The 19,639-nt window shown below is 48.4% G+C and overlaps 1 protein-coding gene across 1 annotated transcript in view; it reads right to left on the bottom strand.

Moving 5' to 3' along the window:
• The window catches only part of LOC138657337 (uncharacterized), a 70,404-nt gene extending 53,178 nt beyond the window's left edge, over positions 1 to 17,226 (bottom strand). The window contains exon 1 of the mRNA XM_069745074.1: positions 17,089 to 17,226. The gene's annotated coding sequence lies outside the window, so the exon portion shown is untranslated. The remainder of the gene's footprint in view (positions 1 to 17,088) is intronic.
• Between the last annotated feature and the right edge of the window lie 2,413 nt (positions 17,227 to 19,639).

Here is a 19,639-nt window from a genome sequence, read left to right as displayed (position 1 = left end):
TTCAGTCTTTTATGCATGACATTTTTCGTGAGTATCTGGATAAATTCTTGATTGTTTACTTGGATGACATTTTGATCTTCTCAGATGATTGGGAGTCTCATGTAAAGCAAGTCAGAATGGTTTTCCAGGTACTGCGTGCTAATTCCTTGTTTGTGAAGGGATCAAAGTGTCTCTTCGGTGTGCAGAAAGTTTCATTTTTGGGGTTCATCTTTTCCCCTTCTACTATCGAGATGGATCCGGTTAAGGTTCAGGCCATCCAGGATTGGACTCAGCCGACATCTCTAAAAAGTTTGCAGAAATTCCTGGGCTTTGCTAATTTTTATCGTCGCTTCATCTGTAATTTTTCTAGCATTGCCAGACCATTGACCGATTTGACCAAGAAGGGTGCTGATTTGGTTAATTGGTCTTCTGCTGCCGTGGAAGCTTTTCAGGAGTTGAAGCGTCGTTTTTGCTGTGCCCCTGTGTTGTGTCAACCTGATGTTTCTCTTCCGTTCCAGGTCGAGGTTGATGCTTCTGAGATTGGTGCAGGGGCGGTTTTGTCACAGAGAGGTTCTGGTTGCTCAGTGTTCAAACCATGTGCTTTCTTTTCCAGGAAATTTTCTGCTGCTGAGCGTAATTATGATGTGGGCAACCGAGAGTTGCTGGCCATGAAGTGGGCATTCGAGGAGTGGCGTCATTGGCTTGAGGGTGCTAAGCATCGCGTGGTGGTTTTGACTGATCATAAGAACCTTACTTATCTTGAGTCTGCCAAGCGCTTGAATCCTAGACAGGCCCGTTGGTCGTTATTTTTTGCTCGTTTTGATTTTGTGATTTCATACCTTCCGGGCTCTAAAAATGTGAAGGCGGATGCTCTGTCTAGGAGTTTTGTGCCCGACTCTCCGGGGTTATCTGAGCCGGCGAGTATCCTCAAGGAAGGAGTCATTGTGTCTGCCATCTCCCCTGATTTGCGGAGAGTGTTGCAGAAATTTCAGGCTAATAAACCTGATCGTTGTCCGGCCGAGAAACTGTTCGTCCCTGATAGGTGGACTAGTAAAGTTATCTCTGAACTTCATTGTTCGGTGCTGGCCGGTCATCCAGGAATCTTTGGTACCAGGGAGTTGGTTGCTAGATCCTTTTGGTGGCCGTCTCTGTCGCGGGATGTGCGTGCTTTTGTGCAGTCCTGTGGAATTTGTGCTAGGGCTAAGCCCTGCTGTTCACGTGCCAGTGGGTTGCTTTTGCCCTTGCCGGTCCCGAAGAGGCCTTGGACACATATTTCGATGGATTTCATTTCTGACCTTCCCGTTTCTCAAAAGATGTCTGTCATTTGGGTGGTCTGTGATCGCTTTTCTAAAATGGTCCATCTGGTGCCCTTGGTTAAATTGCCTTCCTCCTCTGATTTGGTGCCTTTGTTCTTCCAGCATGTGGTTCGTTTGCATGGCATTCCTGAGAATATTGTTTCTGACAGAGGTTCCCAGTTTGTCTCAAGGTTCTGGCGAGCCTTTTGTGGTAGGATGGGCATTGACCTATCTTTTTCCTCGGCCTTCCATCCTCAGACTAATGGCCAGACCGAACGAACCAATCAGACCTTGGAAACATATCTGAGATGTTTTGTTTCCGCTGACCAGGATGATTGGGTGTCATTTTTGCCGTTGGCTGAGTTCGCCCTTAATAATCGGGCCAGCTCGGCTACCTTGGTCTCTCCATTTTTCTGCAATTCTGGGTTCCATCCTCGTTTCTCTTCAGGACAGGTTGAGTCTTCGGACTGTCCTGGTGTGGATTATGTGGTGGACAGGTTGCAGCAGATCTGGACTCAGGTAGTGGACAATTTGACCTTGTCCCAGGAGAAGGCTCAGCTTTTCGCTAATCGCAGACGCCGTGTGGGACCCCGACTTCGTGTTGGGGATCTGGTTTGGTTATCTTCTCGTCATATACCTATGAAGGTTTCCTCTCCTAAATTTAAACCTCGTTTTATTGGTCCGTATAGGATTTCTGAGATTCTCAATCCGGTGTCTTTTCGTCTGACCCTCCCAGACTCCTTTTCCATACATAATGTATTCCATAGGTCGTTGTTGAGGAGATACGTGGCACCTATGGTTCCATCTGTGGGGCCTCCTGCCCCTGTTTTGGTGGAGGGGGAATTGGAGTATATTGTGGAGAAGATTTTGGATTCTCGTGTCTCTAGACGGAAACTCCAGTATCTGGTCAAATGGAAGGGTTATGCTCAGGAAGATAATTCCTGGGTTTTTGCCTCTGATGTCCATGCCCCAGATCTTGTTCGTGCCTTTCATGTGGCTCATCCTGGTCGGCCTGGGGGTTCTAGTGAGGGTTCGGTGACCCCTCCTCAAGGGGGGGGTACTGTTGTGAATTCTGTGGTCACAAGTGGTATTGCAGTCTCTGGGCGTCCTCCCTCAGGTGTTTTGGTGAGCTCGTTGGCTGCCTTGCTATTTAGCTCCACCTGAGTCTGTCTTCCTTGCTCCTTGTCAATGTTCCAGTGTTGGATCTGAGCTACTGCATCTTTCCTTGGGCCTGCTGCTCTGCTAGATAAGTGCTTCTAGTTTGTTTTCTGTTTTTTCTGTCCAGCTTGTTATTATCTTTTGCTGGAAGCTCTGAGAAGCAAAGGGGTGCACCGCCGTGCTGTTAGTTCGGCACGGTGGGTCTTTTTTGCCCCTTTGCGTGGTTTTCGTTTTAGGGTTTTTTGTAGACTGCATAGTTCTCTTTGCTATCCTCGCTCTGTCTAGAATATCGGGCCTCACTTTGCTGAATCTATTTCATTCCTACGTTTGTCTTTTCATCTTGCTAACAGTCATTATATGTGGGGGCTGCCTATTCCTTTGGGGTATTTCTCTGAGGTAAGTCAGGCTTGTATTTCTATCTTCAGGCTAGTCAGCTCCTCAGGCAGTGCCGAGTTGCATAGGTAGTGATAGGCGCAATCCACTGCTGCTTCCAGTTGTGTGAGGACAGTTCAGGTACTGCAGTCTACAGAGATTCCACGTCTCAGAGCTCGTCCTATTGTTTTGGGTTTTTGCCAGATCTCTGTATGTGCGCTGATTACTGCACGCTGTGTTGCCTGATTGCCAGCCATAACAACAAAGCCTCCCAAGCGCACAGAACAAAGTATACTGCCACCAGCTCCGATTCTCTTAGGATTAACAGGTCCGGAGCCAACCCAAATCAGTAGCATAATTCACTTCAGAGGATGCAATAGTTCATTTAGAGCATGGAGAGACCAGTTAGTAATTTTATATTTTACTCCAAAAAAAGGTAGGCAGTGTTTACAAAGTATACAAAGATATTATAAAGGGGACAATATCATATGTACAGTACAAATTACAAAAATGGGATTAAAATTGAAAAGAACACTTACAGGTCGCTATGTCATTGTATCATCTTGACTGGCCGTGTGCTGGGGGGTGAGCATTTATCCAGATGCATGGCACCCCTCTGTATAGCAGCTGGACCCCGGACAAAAGACACTGCTAGAATGCTGTCTCATTAAGTTATTCCTAGCCCAAAACTCAGGCACTCCGCCTGTGGTGACAACACTTAGAGGCTGACACCTCCCCATTTCTTAGAATATGAAAACTATTTTTACGCATATAACGCTGTATGAATCTCGTATATGAAATACACCAGGTTCCCGAGGTGCACCACGTCGGGGCGATTCTTTAAAGTGTAAATATGGCGTACTTACATGAACCGCTTAAGGAGAAATCCACCCTTTGCACTCATTGCATTTAGCTTCTAGCTCCTTCAGCGAGTGATAGATCTATCGACCGACATCCAGATAATTTAATTCTTATATCCCTAGCCTGGATCGGTGCCCATATATATCACGTTAATAGAACAAAGGATCTCATGCAGTTTGGAAGGGGCTATACCAGTTTGGGCTGGTATTTGTTGGGGGAATGAGTAGTTTTAGGGGGATTTGTCTGCTGCAGGTAAAAGCCATAAACTGCTCACACATTGGTATCAAGTTGCACAGAGTGTCTGCCATATGGCTTTGTCTTTGTATGAGCGAATGCAGAGGGGGAGGAAGGGGGGTTGAATCTGCAGTGTGTGTGTGTGGAAAGCCATGTAACCTTCTGAAACTAAACTCACAATATGACATTTTTTACATTATCGCGACACCTTCATTTACTCCTTTCCTTCCCTCTCCGTTTCCAAAGGGCTCAAGCAGACATCCATGTAAATCGGTGTGATCTGGGACTGCAATCTATAGACTGGCTGAGGCTCTCCCGACCCGACATGTCAGCTAAATATATTTCTATACGGCTGTCACACTGGGGTCGGGGGAGCTGCTGCCTGTCCGTGCATTGCGGTATGAGATCGAATTGATTTCCTATGATGCTTGAGCCCTAACTCTTCGCCTCTCCTGCTTTACTTTCTCTCTCCTGCCTACTCTTCCTCTCCTCCTTTTCTTTATGTCTTTCTTTCCTTCGTCAGATCTCCTCTCCATTCCCTCGTCTCTCCTATGCTACACTCCTTTCTTGCTTCAGCTCTCAGTCTTCCCCCTCTTCCTCTATCCTTCCTCTTTAATTCTCTCACTCATACTACTCTCTCGCCTCCACCTGCCCTTTTTTTCTTCATCTTGTCTCACTCCATTTTCCCTTTTCAAACTCGTCTGTGTCTGGTCTCCATCTTCGTCTCTCTTCGCTCTCTACCATACTCTGGCCATCCTTGTACGGCCTCTTCTTCTTCCCTCTCCTTGTCTAAAATAGACATTTCCTTTTTAGTTTCTTTATTTCTTCCTGAAATATCAGTAAAAAAATAGAAAAAAAGGAAAAGTAGAAATAAGTTAGTTCCAAAGGAGGAAACATAGATGAATAGCTAAACAAGAAACAACTTAGGCTCCATATAGAAAAAGTGGGTGGACAAGATGAATGAGGGAAAAATGTCTCACAGGGTTAAATCTGTAGTAACTATGGAGTCCTGTTTTTCTGTTAAGACCCCCTGTGATACATGACCCTGGTATTGTCGACGGAGTAGTCCTTTAAAGTAAAACTCCTCCACCCATCTATCCCCACCCGTGGCCTCCCCCACTACCATTCCAGCCCCACAATAAAAACACAACCACCGTAATTCTTTTGGAATGATATAGGCCACAGTAGCCTTTTTATTAAACATATAACAATAAATACATTGTAAATAATAACATTTTAAAGGCTAGAAGGAGTCCTTGGAGCCCCAAGAATCTGGTGATTGACAACCCATACCGCGAACATCCATAACACCAAATTTACTCCCAGCCGATCAAAACCCTGGCTCGGGAGCACCAAAAACCCAAACGAGGGTTCACTGTTCACGGTACAAAATCCCAGGAGATCTGGCCACCCCTGCCGGAACTCCCCAACCACCATTCACCAGATTCAAAAGATACCAACACTAAAACAGAGGAGCCATATGCCAAGATGAATCCCCCAAACCCAATTTTTACCAACTCCCAGGACTCCCCCCAGCCGCCACAACGAGAGGCCCTTTGAAACCTCAAAGGCCCGAGACCCCACCTGTTAGGGACTGGCGGAACGCACCAAGTATAAGAAGATATGAAACTAGGTGCGTTCGCAGTCCGAGGTCCACCGTGCAGGTAAAAACCCTGCTGCTAGTATAGACGGACTATATGGCGGTACTATAAGAATACACACATGGGTTAACCTCACCCTGCGTGAAGGAAGCGACCCTGTTGCGTCACAGGACCGCGGTACCGCACATAGAGCGCAAGCAAGAAGTCAGCGAACACAACCCCAAGACTCAGGATTGAAGTCCGATTAGACCACTTGCTGGCACAACACCGCAACTGGGTGTATAAGGTAACTATAATAAATAATATAAAGGCACAAGAGTGCGTGCGGTGCCGCACTGACGGACGCCACTAACCACCCAGACTTGGGTCAGGAAAGCGCAGAGCAAGCGCACGGCGCCGTACTGGCGGACACAGCAACTGGTAGCTGTAATGTGTGTTACGTGCTGTTGGATAAGTCGGGCGCTAGATAGCAAACATACACCTTCCGCGAACAGACATTCAATAGGGAGGGTTATTTAAAGAGCGACTTTCACTCACAACACACACACATATTTACAAGACAATACTAGCGCATGGCCGTGCGGTCATGCGCAGTTTATATAGTTGCAGCACAGGAAGCTGCTACTGAAGTTTTGCCCTTTCAGGACCTTCCTGGAGGACCAATGGGATGTGCTGCAGTACCTGAGCATGTGACCCTCGATCTCCAATGGGAGATCTTGCCCTGGGCATGCTCAGTGTGTGCAAATAAGGACTTAGTCCCAGAGAAGCTCGCTCGCCGCAGATCAGTGCAGGGTACAACAGGAAAGCCAGAAAAGGCAACAGTAACCCTTTGCACAGAATCAGTCCCAGCAAGACACTGGGAGCGACGCCTCCGCTGAGCAGGCCCCACTGCGGCTGGTACAGAATGGGAGACTGCAGCAGACAGGGATCGAGATTCCCCCTGTGCAGCAGAGGAAACTCGACTCCTAACATTACCCCCCCCCCTATGGTCCCCCCCCCTGGGCCTCGCTATGCTCGAAGGCAGCAATGAGCTGCGGAGCCCGAATGTGCTCAGCAGGCTCCCAGGACCTGTCCTCAGGACCATAACCCTTCCAGTCCACCCAAAAAAATTTTTTGCCACGTACCACCTTGCACCCCAAAATAGCATTCACCTCATAATCGTCTGAAGACGAACCCGATGTCCCTGCAGATGACTCGGAAAACCGGGACATGTACACGGGTTTCAGGAGGGACATATGAAAGGTGTCGGTGATACCCAGGCGTGGCGGAAGAGCCAAGCGATAAACCACAGGATTAACCTGTTCGAGCACTTTGAAGGAACCCAAGTAGCGAGGAGCAAACTTAGTGGACTCAACTCGCAGCCTGATGTTACGGGCGGAGAGCCACACCAAGTCGCCAGGAGCAAAGGTCGGAGCGGGGTGCCGATGAGCATCGGCGGAGGACCTCATTCTCTCCTTAGAGGCCCGAATGGCATCCTGAGTGCGGTCCCAAATATCCCGTGCCTCCACAGCCCAGTCTGCCACCCTGGAGTCTGCGGAAGACACGGGCATAGGCACAGGTACCCGTGGATGCTGACCATAGTTGAGGAGGAATGGGGTTTGTCCAGTGGAGTCGGCTACGGCGTTGTTCAGTGCAAACTCTGCCCATGATAGCAAGGATGCCCAGTCATCCTGCCTGGCTGAAACAAAATGTCGCAGGTATGTGACCAAGGTCTGGTTGGCCCTCTCTACCAACCCATTCGTCTCGGGATGATAAGCAGAAGAGAGATTCAACTCAATACTGAGAAGACGACACAGCTCTCTCCAGAACCGAGACGCAAACTGGGGACCCCGGTCACTGACAATTTTGTCTGGCATACCATGTAGGCGGAAGATGTGTTTAATGAACAACGCTGCCAAGGCCCGTGCAGAAGGTAACCGTGGTAGCGGCACCAAATGCACCATTTTTGAGAAATGATCGGTGATGACCCAAATGATGGTACAGCCGCGAGATTTGGGTAAACCCACGACAAAGTCCATCCCGACCATCTCCCAGGGCCTATTTGCCACCGGCAAGGGATAGAGCAACACAGCTGGCCTTTGACGCAGAGATTTATTTTTGGCGCAGGAGACACACGCCAGAATATAATCCCTGACATCCCGGGCCATATGCGGCCACCAGTACGTCCTCGCCAGTAGCTCAGATGTCCTCTTTGTCCCAAAGTGTCCACCCACCCTGGACGAATGAGCCCAAGAGAGAACCTCCGGTCGCAAATTAATGGGCACAAAAGTCTTGCCCGGAGGCACAGACTCCAGCGAAACCGGCGCTATGGTTCTCAGGCTCTCGGAAGGGACAATAAGCCGAGGCTCCTCTTCCTCCTCTTCAGTTGACATAAGGGAGCGAGAGAGAGCGTCAGCACGAATATTTTTCTCCCCGGCGAGAAAATGAAGGGAAAAGTGGAATCGGGAAAAGAACAAGGACCATCTGGCCTGACGAGAATTTAGCCGCTGGGCTGTTTGCAAATAGACCAAATTTTTGTGGTCCGTGTAAACTTGGAAGGGAAAGCGTGCACCTTCCAGAAGATGTCTCCACTCAGAAAAGGCCAATTTTATTGCTAGCAGCTCCCTATCCCCGATGGAGTAGTTTCTCTCCGCTGGCGTGAAGGTCTTAGAGAAGAAGAAGCATGGATGCTTCCGACCTTGAGCATCCTTTTGATAGAGGACTGCTCCAGCACCAACGGATGAGGCATCCACCTCCATTAGGAATGGCTTATCCACATCGGGACGATGTAAGATGGGAGCGCTAGCAAAGTGGGACTTAATAGAAGTGAAGGCCTTGGAGACCTCTTCCGACCACAATTTGGGATTCGCTCCCTTCTTAGTGAGGGCTACCAAGGGAGCTACCAGAGTTGAGAAGTGGGGAATGAACTGGCGGTAATAGTTAATGAACCCCATAAAGCGCTGCACCGCTTTAAGAGAATGGGACTCTTGCCAGTCCATCACAGCCTGTAGTTTGGCGGGATCCATAGCCAATCCCTGGGCGGAGATGATATAGCCCAGGAAAGGTAAGGACTCCTGCTCAAACATACACTTCTCCAACTTCGCATAAAGAGAGTTTGCCCGTAGGAGGTCGAAGACTCTGCCAACATCTCTCCGGTGGGAGTCAATATCTGGAGAAAAGATGAGAATATCATCCAGATAGACTACAACTGAGGTGGAAAGCATATCCCGGAAGATGTCATTGACAAAGTCTTAGAAAACGGCTGGGGCATTACAGAGCCCGAAGGGCATCACCAGATACTCATAGTGCCCATCTCTGGTGTTAAACGCCGTTTTCCATTCGTCCCCCTCACGGATGCGAATCAGGTTATAAGCACCCCGCAGATCTAATTTAGTAAACGCTCTAGCTCCCCGAAGCCTATCGAAGAGCTCGGATATCAAGGGCAAGGGATACTTGTTCTTAACGGTGATAGCGTTAAGACCCCTGTAGTCTATGCATGGACGTAGTTCCCCATTCTTCTTCTGCACGAAGAAGAACCCTGCCCCAGCAGGTGACACTGACTTCCTGATGAACCCTCTTGCCAGATTCTCTTGAATGTACTGAGACATGGCCTCCGTCTCCGGGAGAGATAATGGATAAACTCAACCCCGGGGAGGCTCCGCACCTGGCAAGAGATCGATAGGACAGTCATAGGGGCGATGGGGCGGAAGGATCTCCGCCGCCTTTTTGGAGAACACGTCTGCATAAGACCAATATTGCTTGGGAAGAGAGGAAAGATCTGCGGGTACCTCTGTAGTAGCAACCTGAACGCACTCTCGGTGACACCTACCCCCACATGATTCACCCCATCCCAGAATTCTGCCTGAGGACCACTCGATGTGAGGAGAGTGGTACCGTAACCAAGGTATCCCCAACAGGACCTCATCAATGCCCTCAGGAATGATGAGCAGAGATATAATCTCCTGATGGGATGGTGACATGGACAGAGTAAAAGGGATGGTCTGATGTGTTAACTGTGCGGGGAGTGTCGACCCATTCACCACTCGTACCGTTACTGGTTGAGATAGCATAACCAGGGGTATTGCGTGACATTGGGCGAAGGCAGAAGACATAAAATTGCCCTCCGCTCCAGAATCCACGCAGAGCTCCACCGAGTGGGAGGATGAGCCAAAAGTTATTGTCCCCTTAAAGGACAATTTGGAGGCAAACGTCGCCGTGTCTAGTGCACCTCCACCTACTACCACTAGACGCTGACGTTTCCTCGACCGCTGGTGACATCTGGTGGCTAGATGTCCTGACTGTTGGCAAATATGGCAAACCTGGAGTGTACGAGCGGTCCGGGACTTAGATCCCGCTCGTGACACTACCTTAGGTTCATGAGACTCAGGAGCCTGGGCTGGAGATTCCAAAGGTTTGGCGAAGGTGGGAGCCAGCCGAAACCTCTGCCTACACTGGGCTCGCTCTAACCTCCGCTCGTGAAAACAGAGGTCAATATGAGTAGATACTGTTATTAATTCTTCCAGTGTGGCGAGAATCTCCCTAGTGGCCAGGGCGTCCTTAACGTGGTCAGCTAGCCCCCTCCAAAATATGGGAATAAGGGCTTTATCCGACCACTCCAGCTCAGATGCTAGAGTGCGGAAGTGGACGGCAAAATGGCTGACCAAGGACGAGCCCTGAGTCAATGCCAACAGTTGGAGCGCCGTATCATGGGTGACACGAGGTCCCAAAAAGACCTGTTTCAGAGTGCTCAGGAATAACGGAGCACTCTGCACCACATGATCGCCACGCTCCCACAGCGGCGTAGCCCACTGCAACGCACTGTCCGACAATAAAGATATGATAAAGCCCACCTTAGCCCGCTCTGTATGGAAACGAGAGGCCAGAAGCTCGAGATGTATTGAGCACTGACTCACGAAACCCCTACAGGACTTACTGTCACCAGAAAATTTCTCTGGTAGCGGGAGGCGAGATAGCGTCGGTACAGGGGCGGCAGTGGACAAGGTAGCTGCAGCCACACTTGCAGCCTGAACAGCGACAGCAGTAACATCCACAGCTGAGGTTGAACGCTCAAGAGCCGCCAACCTTCCCTCCAGCTGCTGGATGTACCGCTGTAAACGCTGATCGTCCGTCATTACTAGCCAGACCTTGGCGCTAGTATTATGTTAGGGACTGGCGGAACGCACCAAGTATAAGAAGATATGAAACTAGGTGCGTTCGCAGTCCGAGGTCCACCGTGCAGGTAAAAACCCTGCTGTTAGTATAGACGGACTATATTGCGGTACTATAGGAATACACACATGGGTTAACCTCACCCTGCGTGAAGGAAGCGACCCTGTTGCGTCACAGGACCGCGGTACCGCACATAGAGTGCAAGCAAGAAGTCAGCGAACACAACCCCAAGACTCAGGATTGAAGTCCGATTAGACCACTTGCTGGCACAACACCACAACTGGGTGTATAAGGTAACTATAATAAATAATATAAAGGCACAAGAGTGCGTGCGGTGCCGCACTGACGGACCCCACTAACCACCCAGACTTGGGTCAGGAAAGCGCAGAGCAAGCGCACGGCGCCGTACTGGCGGACACAGCAACTGGTAGCTGTAATGTGTGTTACGTGCTGTTGGATAAGTCGGGCGCTAGATAGCAAACATACACCTTCCGCGAACAATCATCCAGTAGGGAGGGTTATTTAAAGAGCGACTTTCACTCACAACACACACACATATTTACAAGACAATACTAGCGCATGGCCGTGCGGTCATGCGCAGTTTATATAGTTGCAGCACAGGAAGCTGCTACTGAAGTTTTGCCCTTTCAGGACCTTCCTGGAGGACCAATGGAATGTGCTGCAGTACCTGAGCATGTGACCCTCGATCTCCAACGGGAGATCTTGCCCTGGGCATGCTCAGTGTGTGCAAATAAGGACTTAGTCCCAGAGAAGCCCGCTCGCCGCAGATCAGTGCAGGGTACAACAGGAGAGCCAGAAAAGGCAACAGTAACCCTTTGCACAGAATCAGTCCCAGCAAGACGCTGGGAGCGACGCCTCCACTGAGCAGGCCCCACTGCGGCCGGTACAGAATGGGAGACCGCAGCAGACAGGGATCGAGATTCCCCCTGTGCAGCAGAGGAAACTCGACTCCTAACACCCACCACTCCGAAAAAATATGGCCCGTTCAATGCCCTCCTGAATAGCGAGGGCCCAAAAGTCCATTCCAACCGCGTTCAAATGTACCCCATCCGCCAACCAAAAAAACCCCTCCCCTTTTTCAAGTTCGAAATGTCGCACTGCCACGCCACCGTTCCTAGCCACAAAACCGGATACCGCCCGATTGACCTTTATCCGAGCTTTGTTCAACTTGTCCAATGACCTCATGTTCCTCACCTTTTTCGCGGCACAATTTCTGACCAAACAATGGTCAAGCCGGGGTACATGACCCACAAACGCAGGCAATCCTGCTTAATGTCCTTTATCAAATCCCGAAAGGGTCGGGCCCCCAAATCATTCCCCCCGACGTGCAAAACTAAAATGTCAGGAGCCCTGTCGAGCCGGACACCGTCATTAATTTCCTTTAAAACTCTATGCCAAACCAACCCCCTAAAACCCAACCAACGAATTACCGCCACCTCGCGATCAAAGCCCAATTGCCTCCCTTCGTTCCGCACGTCGGCACGCTGCGCTCCCCAATAGACATACGAATGGCCGAAGATCCATACCAACAAAGGCGAGGAACCTGAAAAAACACAAAGCAGAACTCAGATCAACATCCAAACCCACCGGCCAATCCGCCCCACCTATCCAAGCGCACCTTGATTCACGGGCGCACATAACTCCGATATCTATCAGAACGCCACCTGCCAATGCGCTGAATTGCCGGAACCCCAAGTCCCCCTAACGCTGCTTCCGTTGCTGCCCCAATCCTGGAAGACTGAGGAGCAAAACCACCCCCGTCCAAACCCAGCAACCCGATCGCCTTCCTAAAAACCACCGTAAACTGATACCGAGACAGCAATGAACCATCCATATGACATAATAACGACCGTTCACGACTAGGCCGCAAATCCCAAAAATGTGACAAACAGGTAACCGGGCACATAACCGACCCCGGCACCGCACCTAACACGATCCTACTACCCCTACCTTCCTGATCCGACTTAGACCGCCGCAACCACAGCTCAACCCTGCCTACCGATAAAAACACGTCGCGAGCCAATAAACCTCCCACAACGTTCTTACTAGGTGAAACCAACTCGCCAACCCGCAATGCCCCAAAAAAGGCCAAAGAAAAGGCCAGCCGAAATAAACACACTTCAAAACCCGACACACAGACTGAAGGCAAAACCCCACCCAATCTTTCCAACAAGCAGAAAGACACGGGCCGTCTGGCATCCAAACGCCGCGGCATCCGCCGAAAACCCTTTACGGCCTGCTTCACCAGAAAAATCTTAGTTAAATCCGATTGTCCACGTAACTTAAAACCAAATGCCAAAGCTGACATGACACGTGAAACCTTAGCAGGAGACCAACCCGCTGCAGCTCCCCGACTCAACCAAGACAGCAACACTCCAACTTGCTCCTGCTCACTCGGCCCACACCCAACAACCCCCAACAATTCCACCCACTCCAGCCAAGTAGCCTGGTAAGCCTCCCACGTTCTGGGAGCCAACGACGATTTGATCAACGCCTCCGCGTCTCGGACACCACAAGCCAAAGTTCTGCAGGGCATTCCAACCCAACGACCTCCGCATCCGGAGCCAGCAACCGAAAACGATCGAACTGTGAACGAGAGAGAGAATCTGCTATGGAATTGTGGGCACCAGGAACATGTGACGCAGTTACATGCGCGTTCAATTTCAAACACACCAAAACCAGCTGTCTCAGCACCTGCACAACAGGGGGCGACGAAGCCGACAGATTGTTTATTGCACAAACCACCCCCATGTTATCGCAGTAAAAGCGAACACGCCTGTTCTGAAAAACCTGCCGCCACAAATGTACCGCCACCAAAATAGGAAAAATTTCCAGAAGCGCGATATTCCGAACTGAACCAGAAGAAATCCACGATGGCGGCCAAGATGCAGCGCACCATTGACCCTGAAAATACGCACCGAAGCCTGACCCCCCGGCGGCATCCGTAAACAAATACAACGAGTCGTTATCAACCACTCCCTCCTGTAACAATGACCAGCCATTGTAGTTCTGCAGAAAACTACTCCACACCGTCAAATCCTCCTTATGTTCAGCTGACAACCGCACAAAATGATGAGGGGCACGAACTCCTGCCGTGGCCATGGACAACCGCCTGGAAAAAACTCTGCCCATAGGCATAACTCGACAAGCAAAATTAAGCTTACCAAGAAGCGATTGTAAATTCCTTAATGACAACTTCCGCAAACGACAAGCCCGCAACACCTCCTCGCGCAAACTCACAACTTTTTCAATGGGCAACCTGAACATCATGAGGTATGTCTGCTCGGATCCACAAAGAGCGGGAAGTGACCGTTACCTCCCAAAATCCCACAAACCCCCGGGCCCGAATCCTCCCCCCTCATTATCCTATTTCCTACCCCTCTCCCCCCCATTGTCATGCAGGCCTCCGCCTACGCCGTGGGGGGGAGGGGTTACGGCTTGCGCCGGCCTTTCCTAAAGCATTAAGATGGAATATCTGCAAAATATATTTCTAAATGGTTTCCTTTAATTCTGTAGATAGTTGTGAAGATTTCTGCCATGTTTGGTGCTTTATTTTTGCTAAAAAAAACTATAGTTAAAAATATGATACAATATAAAGTGAACAAATAGTAAATGTCAATTATTTACTACAATGTGAGATAATCAGTTCTAAGGATAAAAAGGTAAAACTCTTGAAAACTATATTTTTTCTACATTTTCTGTAAATGTCTTTATTTTTCATACAAACTAAATCAAATGTATCAACCTAAATATATTTCTAACATAAAGTGCAATGTGTCATGAAAGCAGAATCTGCGAATCACGTGGATAAGTAGAAGCATTTACAAGTTATTAGCGCATAAATTGACTCAAATTAGATTGGAAATATAGTGGCAAAAAAGAGGCTTCCAGCTCCCGCCAGTAGATCCTTGGATCTACTCTGTCAGGCCAGTCTGACACGTCCAGATAATTCCGGTACCGGAAAAATCGGTACCGGAATTATCCGTGTCCGTGTGCTCCCATGGTACATCAGTGTGCCACACGTGTGCCCACTGGGTACCACACGGAGCGTGCAGGAGACAGCGCTAGAGATAAGCGCTGTCCCCTGCATCTGGTGCTGAAGCGGTTATTCATATCTTCTCTCCAGCAGCGTTCGCTGGAAAGAAGATATGAAAAATCCTTTTTTTTTTGTCCTCGTGTTTAAAATAAAGATCCCTGTCGCCACCCCCCTCCCACCCGCTGTGCGCCCCCCGCTGTTACTAAAATACTCACCCAGCTCCCTCCCCTCGCAGCGTCCTGTCCTCGACGCACCTTCTACTGTATGCGGTCACGTGGGGCCGCTATGGGAGGTGGAGCCGCATTTTCATGACTGTAATCGGTGGCCCCACGTGACCGCTCATACAGGAGAAGGTGCGGCGAGGACAGGACACTGCGAGGGAGCCGGGTGAGTATTTTAGTAACAGCGGGGGGGCGCACAGGGGGTGGGAGGGGGCTGGGGACAGGGATCTTTATTTTAAACACGAGGACAAAAAAAAAAGGATTTTTCATATCTTCTTTCCAGCGAACGCTGCTGGAGAGAAGATATGAATGGCGGCTTCAGCACCAGTGGGGGGGACAGCGCTTACTGTAGCGCTGTCTCCTGCATGGCACACGGACTGAACATGGACAGCGTCCATGTGCGGTACATGTTTTACACGGACCCATTGACTTTAATGGGTCCGTGTAATCCGTGCGCTCCCACGAACACTGACATGTCTCCGTGTTTTGCACACGGACACACGATCTGTGAAAACACGCTGACATGTGCAGAGACACATTGATTTCAATGTGTCTACGTGAGTCAGTGTCTCCGGTACGTGAGGAAACTGTCACTTCACGTACCGGAGCCACTGACGTGTGAAACTGGCCTCATAGCGTGGATATGCAGCAGAGGAATGAGGGAGAGATTCACGGCAAAGTGTCCCTTTACTCTTAGCGCAGAGGATTGAGGGTGAAACCTTCGTGTTAGCGACACTCCACGGCTCTCAGGTGTCTGCGCTCACGATCAGGATGCGTAAATTAGCAGCTCTGCCTTGCTCACCGCGTTACTATTAGCGTAAAATCTCGATTACAAATACTAATGAAATACTAAACATACAAATAAGATGAAAACATACTGCTTATTATAAATGTGAATATCTAAATATTGCATAAATAGCGCCATCAGGACAAAGAGCAGAAATGAAACACTGATAGTATCTATAGCCCAGTATCTGACCTTCACAATTCTGATGTATAATACGGCACATTCATTTTCACAAAAGCCTAAGATTTAGTGTAACAGTGAGTTCATTTTTATATACATTTACCTTGTATTTATATACAGTGATAAGCATTGCATCTGTGTAGGCTTCATTCACATTGGTGATGATTCACATCTGTTATTTTATTGTCAGAATGAAGCTACATGCTTCTCTACAAAAGTGGCCACGACTTGTGTCTGTTACGTGACGCTGAGTCACTACTCATGGACTAGCCATGAGATAGGGTAGTCAGGAGGTCCGAGGCCAGATACCAGGAGGGCTCGTAGTACAGAGGGGTGAGACAAAGGAGTAATCAGGAAACAGACTGGGATCAAAAGCCAAAAGGGTACATTAAGACAAGGAGCAAAACAAACAAATAGTCAGAGACCAAGTCCGGGGTCAGATACCTGAAGTCTGAGAGCGTCAAGAGCAGGAGGGATAATCTACAAGAATAGCAAAGACAAATCCCCGGTCCAGCAACAAGAGGAAAGAGACAAAGGGCTAAGCAAACACACGTAAGTTAAACAAAGCTACGACTGACACTGACTACTAACGCAAGCCAGCTAAATACCTTGCAAATGATAAAGAATGAGAGGCACCTCGGGAGATGACCGCAGACTGAACCAGGTTGAGCTGCAGGGCTGTCAGCCAAAATGGTCACAACCCAGCATTCCCCAGGATCGGATTGGTAACTGGACTGTCACTCACACAAATGACAGTCCATCATACTCCAGAACAACTATGGCGGCTGAGCTGTCACTCACAGCGTTCCGTTTATGGAATATCATATAGATATGCAATTTAACAATACATGGACCCCAAAAACGTAACTCGTTGCAACTACTTATCAATTGTGGGTGATAAGTATCACAAATGTGAATTTGAAGTATAAACTGACAGATCATCAGACTATGCTGGGAGTTTTAGTTCCACGAACAATGGCACCACACGCTATCAGCCTCTTAAGTAGAAAATGCAGAATGAGTGCAGGGAGCAGATCGCTGATCCCATTGGAGTTCACAACTACATTCCCTATCAGACTTTGGATTGTGAAAGGAAACCGGATTATCCAGAGAAATCCCACATGAACACGGGGAAAACATATATAAAGGAAATGTCAGTTGGAGGAGACCTTCCCGGGATTACAGGACCACTGACCTTTATGAGCTTGGATTCTGTAGATTTAGTCTTCTCTTGTGAATATATTCTTGTGATGTCGGAGAGCAGACGGCACAAGCAGAAGTGCAGCTCATTTCATACCTGTATTATGCCACACACCGTATGTCAGCATCCAATCACGGTAAAGATCTACACCCCATCAATGTATATGCACAACCAATGATAATGCATGGTCACAATTGTTGTATTGCTGAAACTGTTGACTTATTTCAAAAACATGAATATTGATAACGTGAAAGATGGGAAAACAAAGAACTGCAATGTTAGCACATGTTTATGAGCCAGAATAAATTATATTGGTGTTACGGACCGTGCCCCCTAGATGGTTTATAGCAGCAAGGCAGCAGAATCCACTATTAACAACAGTTAGGAATACTCATGCAGGTAAGTGCAGACTCCACTAGATGGCAGCAGAATAGAGAGAGAGCTGGAATCCTGCTCATAGCAGACCAGCAGAACTGCAGTGAGGCTACCACCAGGTGGCAGCAGAATGGTCAGACAAGCCGGGTAGATACCAGAGAGTAGCGTAGTACAAAGGTAAATTCCAAACACAGAGTCAAAGGAGTGCCAGAAGGTCAGTATCAGTCCATAGAAGAAGTATCAGAAGGGAGAGACAGAAGCAGGTTTCCGGGGGTGGAAGAAGAATTCATTGAAACGCGCATTGGGGTAGAAGGCAGGTCCATTGTGGTTTCCCCATCGAGGTAATTATGTTCAGATAAGCATTTTATTATACTTGTACGGTTGGTAAATGTTTACATGCACTCAAGCACTTTGCTATGGACTTCCTTAAAGGGAATCTGTCACCACTTTTTTGGGATATCATGTAAAAATATCATTCAATTTAGTGTCATCTATGCATCATACCAGTACTTTTGATACCCCTCGACTCCCCACCTTTGATCCATAAATACTGTTTATAATCTTCCCGCAGTGTATGCAAATCTGCTCGGTCTGGTCCAATGGGTGGGGCTTATGGTCAGTCTCTCCTGTTGTGAAATCTGTTGTCGGGCTCCCTCCTGTGGTCATGAATGGTACCTCGGCTGGTTCTGTCCATGGACTTCCTCTGGTGGCTGTGGGTGTTTCTGAGTTTCGTTCCACAGGTGACGAGGCTAAGCCGTTAGTGGGCTGCTCTATTTAACTCCACTTAGATCTTTGCCCCATGCCAGCTGTCAATGTTGTTCTATTGGTCTAGTTCGCTCCTGGATCGTTCTGGTTACCTGTTTACTCCAGCAGAAGCTAAGTTCCTCTTTGCTATTTTCTTGTTTGCTATTTTTTCTGTCCAGCTTGCTATTGTGAATATTGCCTTGCTTGCTGGAAGCTCTGGGACGCAGAGGGGCGCCTCCCGCACCGTGAGTCGGTGCGGAAGGTTTTTTTTTTCCCTGCACTCTCTGCGTGGCTTTTTGTAGGTTTTTGTGCTGACCGCAAAGTAACCTTTACTATCCTCGGTCTGTTCAGTAAGTCAGGCCTCTCTTTGCTAAATCTATTTCATCTCTGTGTTTGTGATTTCATCTTACTCACAGTCAATATATGTGGGGGCTGCCTTTTCCTTTGGGGAATTTCTCTGAGGCAAGGTAGGCTTTATTTTCCTATCTTTAGGGTTAGCTAGTTCTGAGGCTGTGCCGAGTTGCATAGGGAGCGTTAGGAGCAATCCACGGCTATTTCTAGTGTGTGTGATAGGATTAGGGATTGCGGTCAGCAGAGTTTCCACTTCCCAGAGCTTGTCCTGTGTTTTTGTAGCTATCAGGTCTTTCCGGGTGCTCTTGACCACCAGGTCCATTCATGTCCTAACCACCAGGTCATAACACTCTCCCCCCCTCCTGGCTTGCTCTACTCATTTCTTTCGGGTAATTCCTGCGTTCAAGTGGAGTTACCGTGCGTGCGTATTCAAATGTTTGCTTGCACGTGCGTAGTATGCTTTGCCTTTTTATGGGCAAAGCATAAAATCAGTTTTGCGCATGAGCCGGCCTACTCCATTATGTTCTATGGTCTGGAAGTAATACAATGGAATTGTGTGTTTCCTCTGTTCTGCCTTCCTCCACGTATGATGCTTTGTGGATTCTAGCATACGGCTAAACCTTCAACCATTTCCTCAGTAAACAGACTGTATAGGTTCTTAAGTCTATATTTATTGAGATGGTGAACGATGAACAACAATAGTAGATGATATTGTGAGATATGCGATATAATGGATGATCAGGAAAAAACTAAAAAGGAAATAACAGCGCCCCAGTACTTGGCACATTACAGCTTGTTACAGGATGCAATAACATGAATAACAGAGATTAGAGAGCTGAACACAGGATAAGACAGATACACAGTCATCATGGCTATCTTAGGGCAAGTTCAGGCTCTCAGCATTGTATTACTTTATACAGGCAAACATCTATCTGCATACAGAGAAACATTTGCAAAACAATGGGGAGACAAAGAGCGCAATAGGGTCTTATCCACATTACACAGAGAAGAATATACACCAAATTTGCTCACCTGGTTAGGGTGAGATTAGATCACATAGATGAGATGAATTTCA

Source organism: Ranitomeya imitator, chromosome 1 (assembly GCF_032444005.1).
Source record: "Ranitomeya imitator isolate aRanImi1 chromosome 1, aRanImi1.pri, whole genome shotgun sequence".
NCBI classification, from domain to species: Eukaryota; Metazoa; Chordata; class Amphibia; order Anura; family Dendrobatidae; genus Ranitomeya; species Ranitomeya imitator.
Note: the sequence above shows the minus strand (reverse complement) of the source record. Positions and strands in the feature narration are given on the sequence as shown.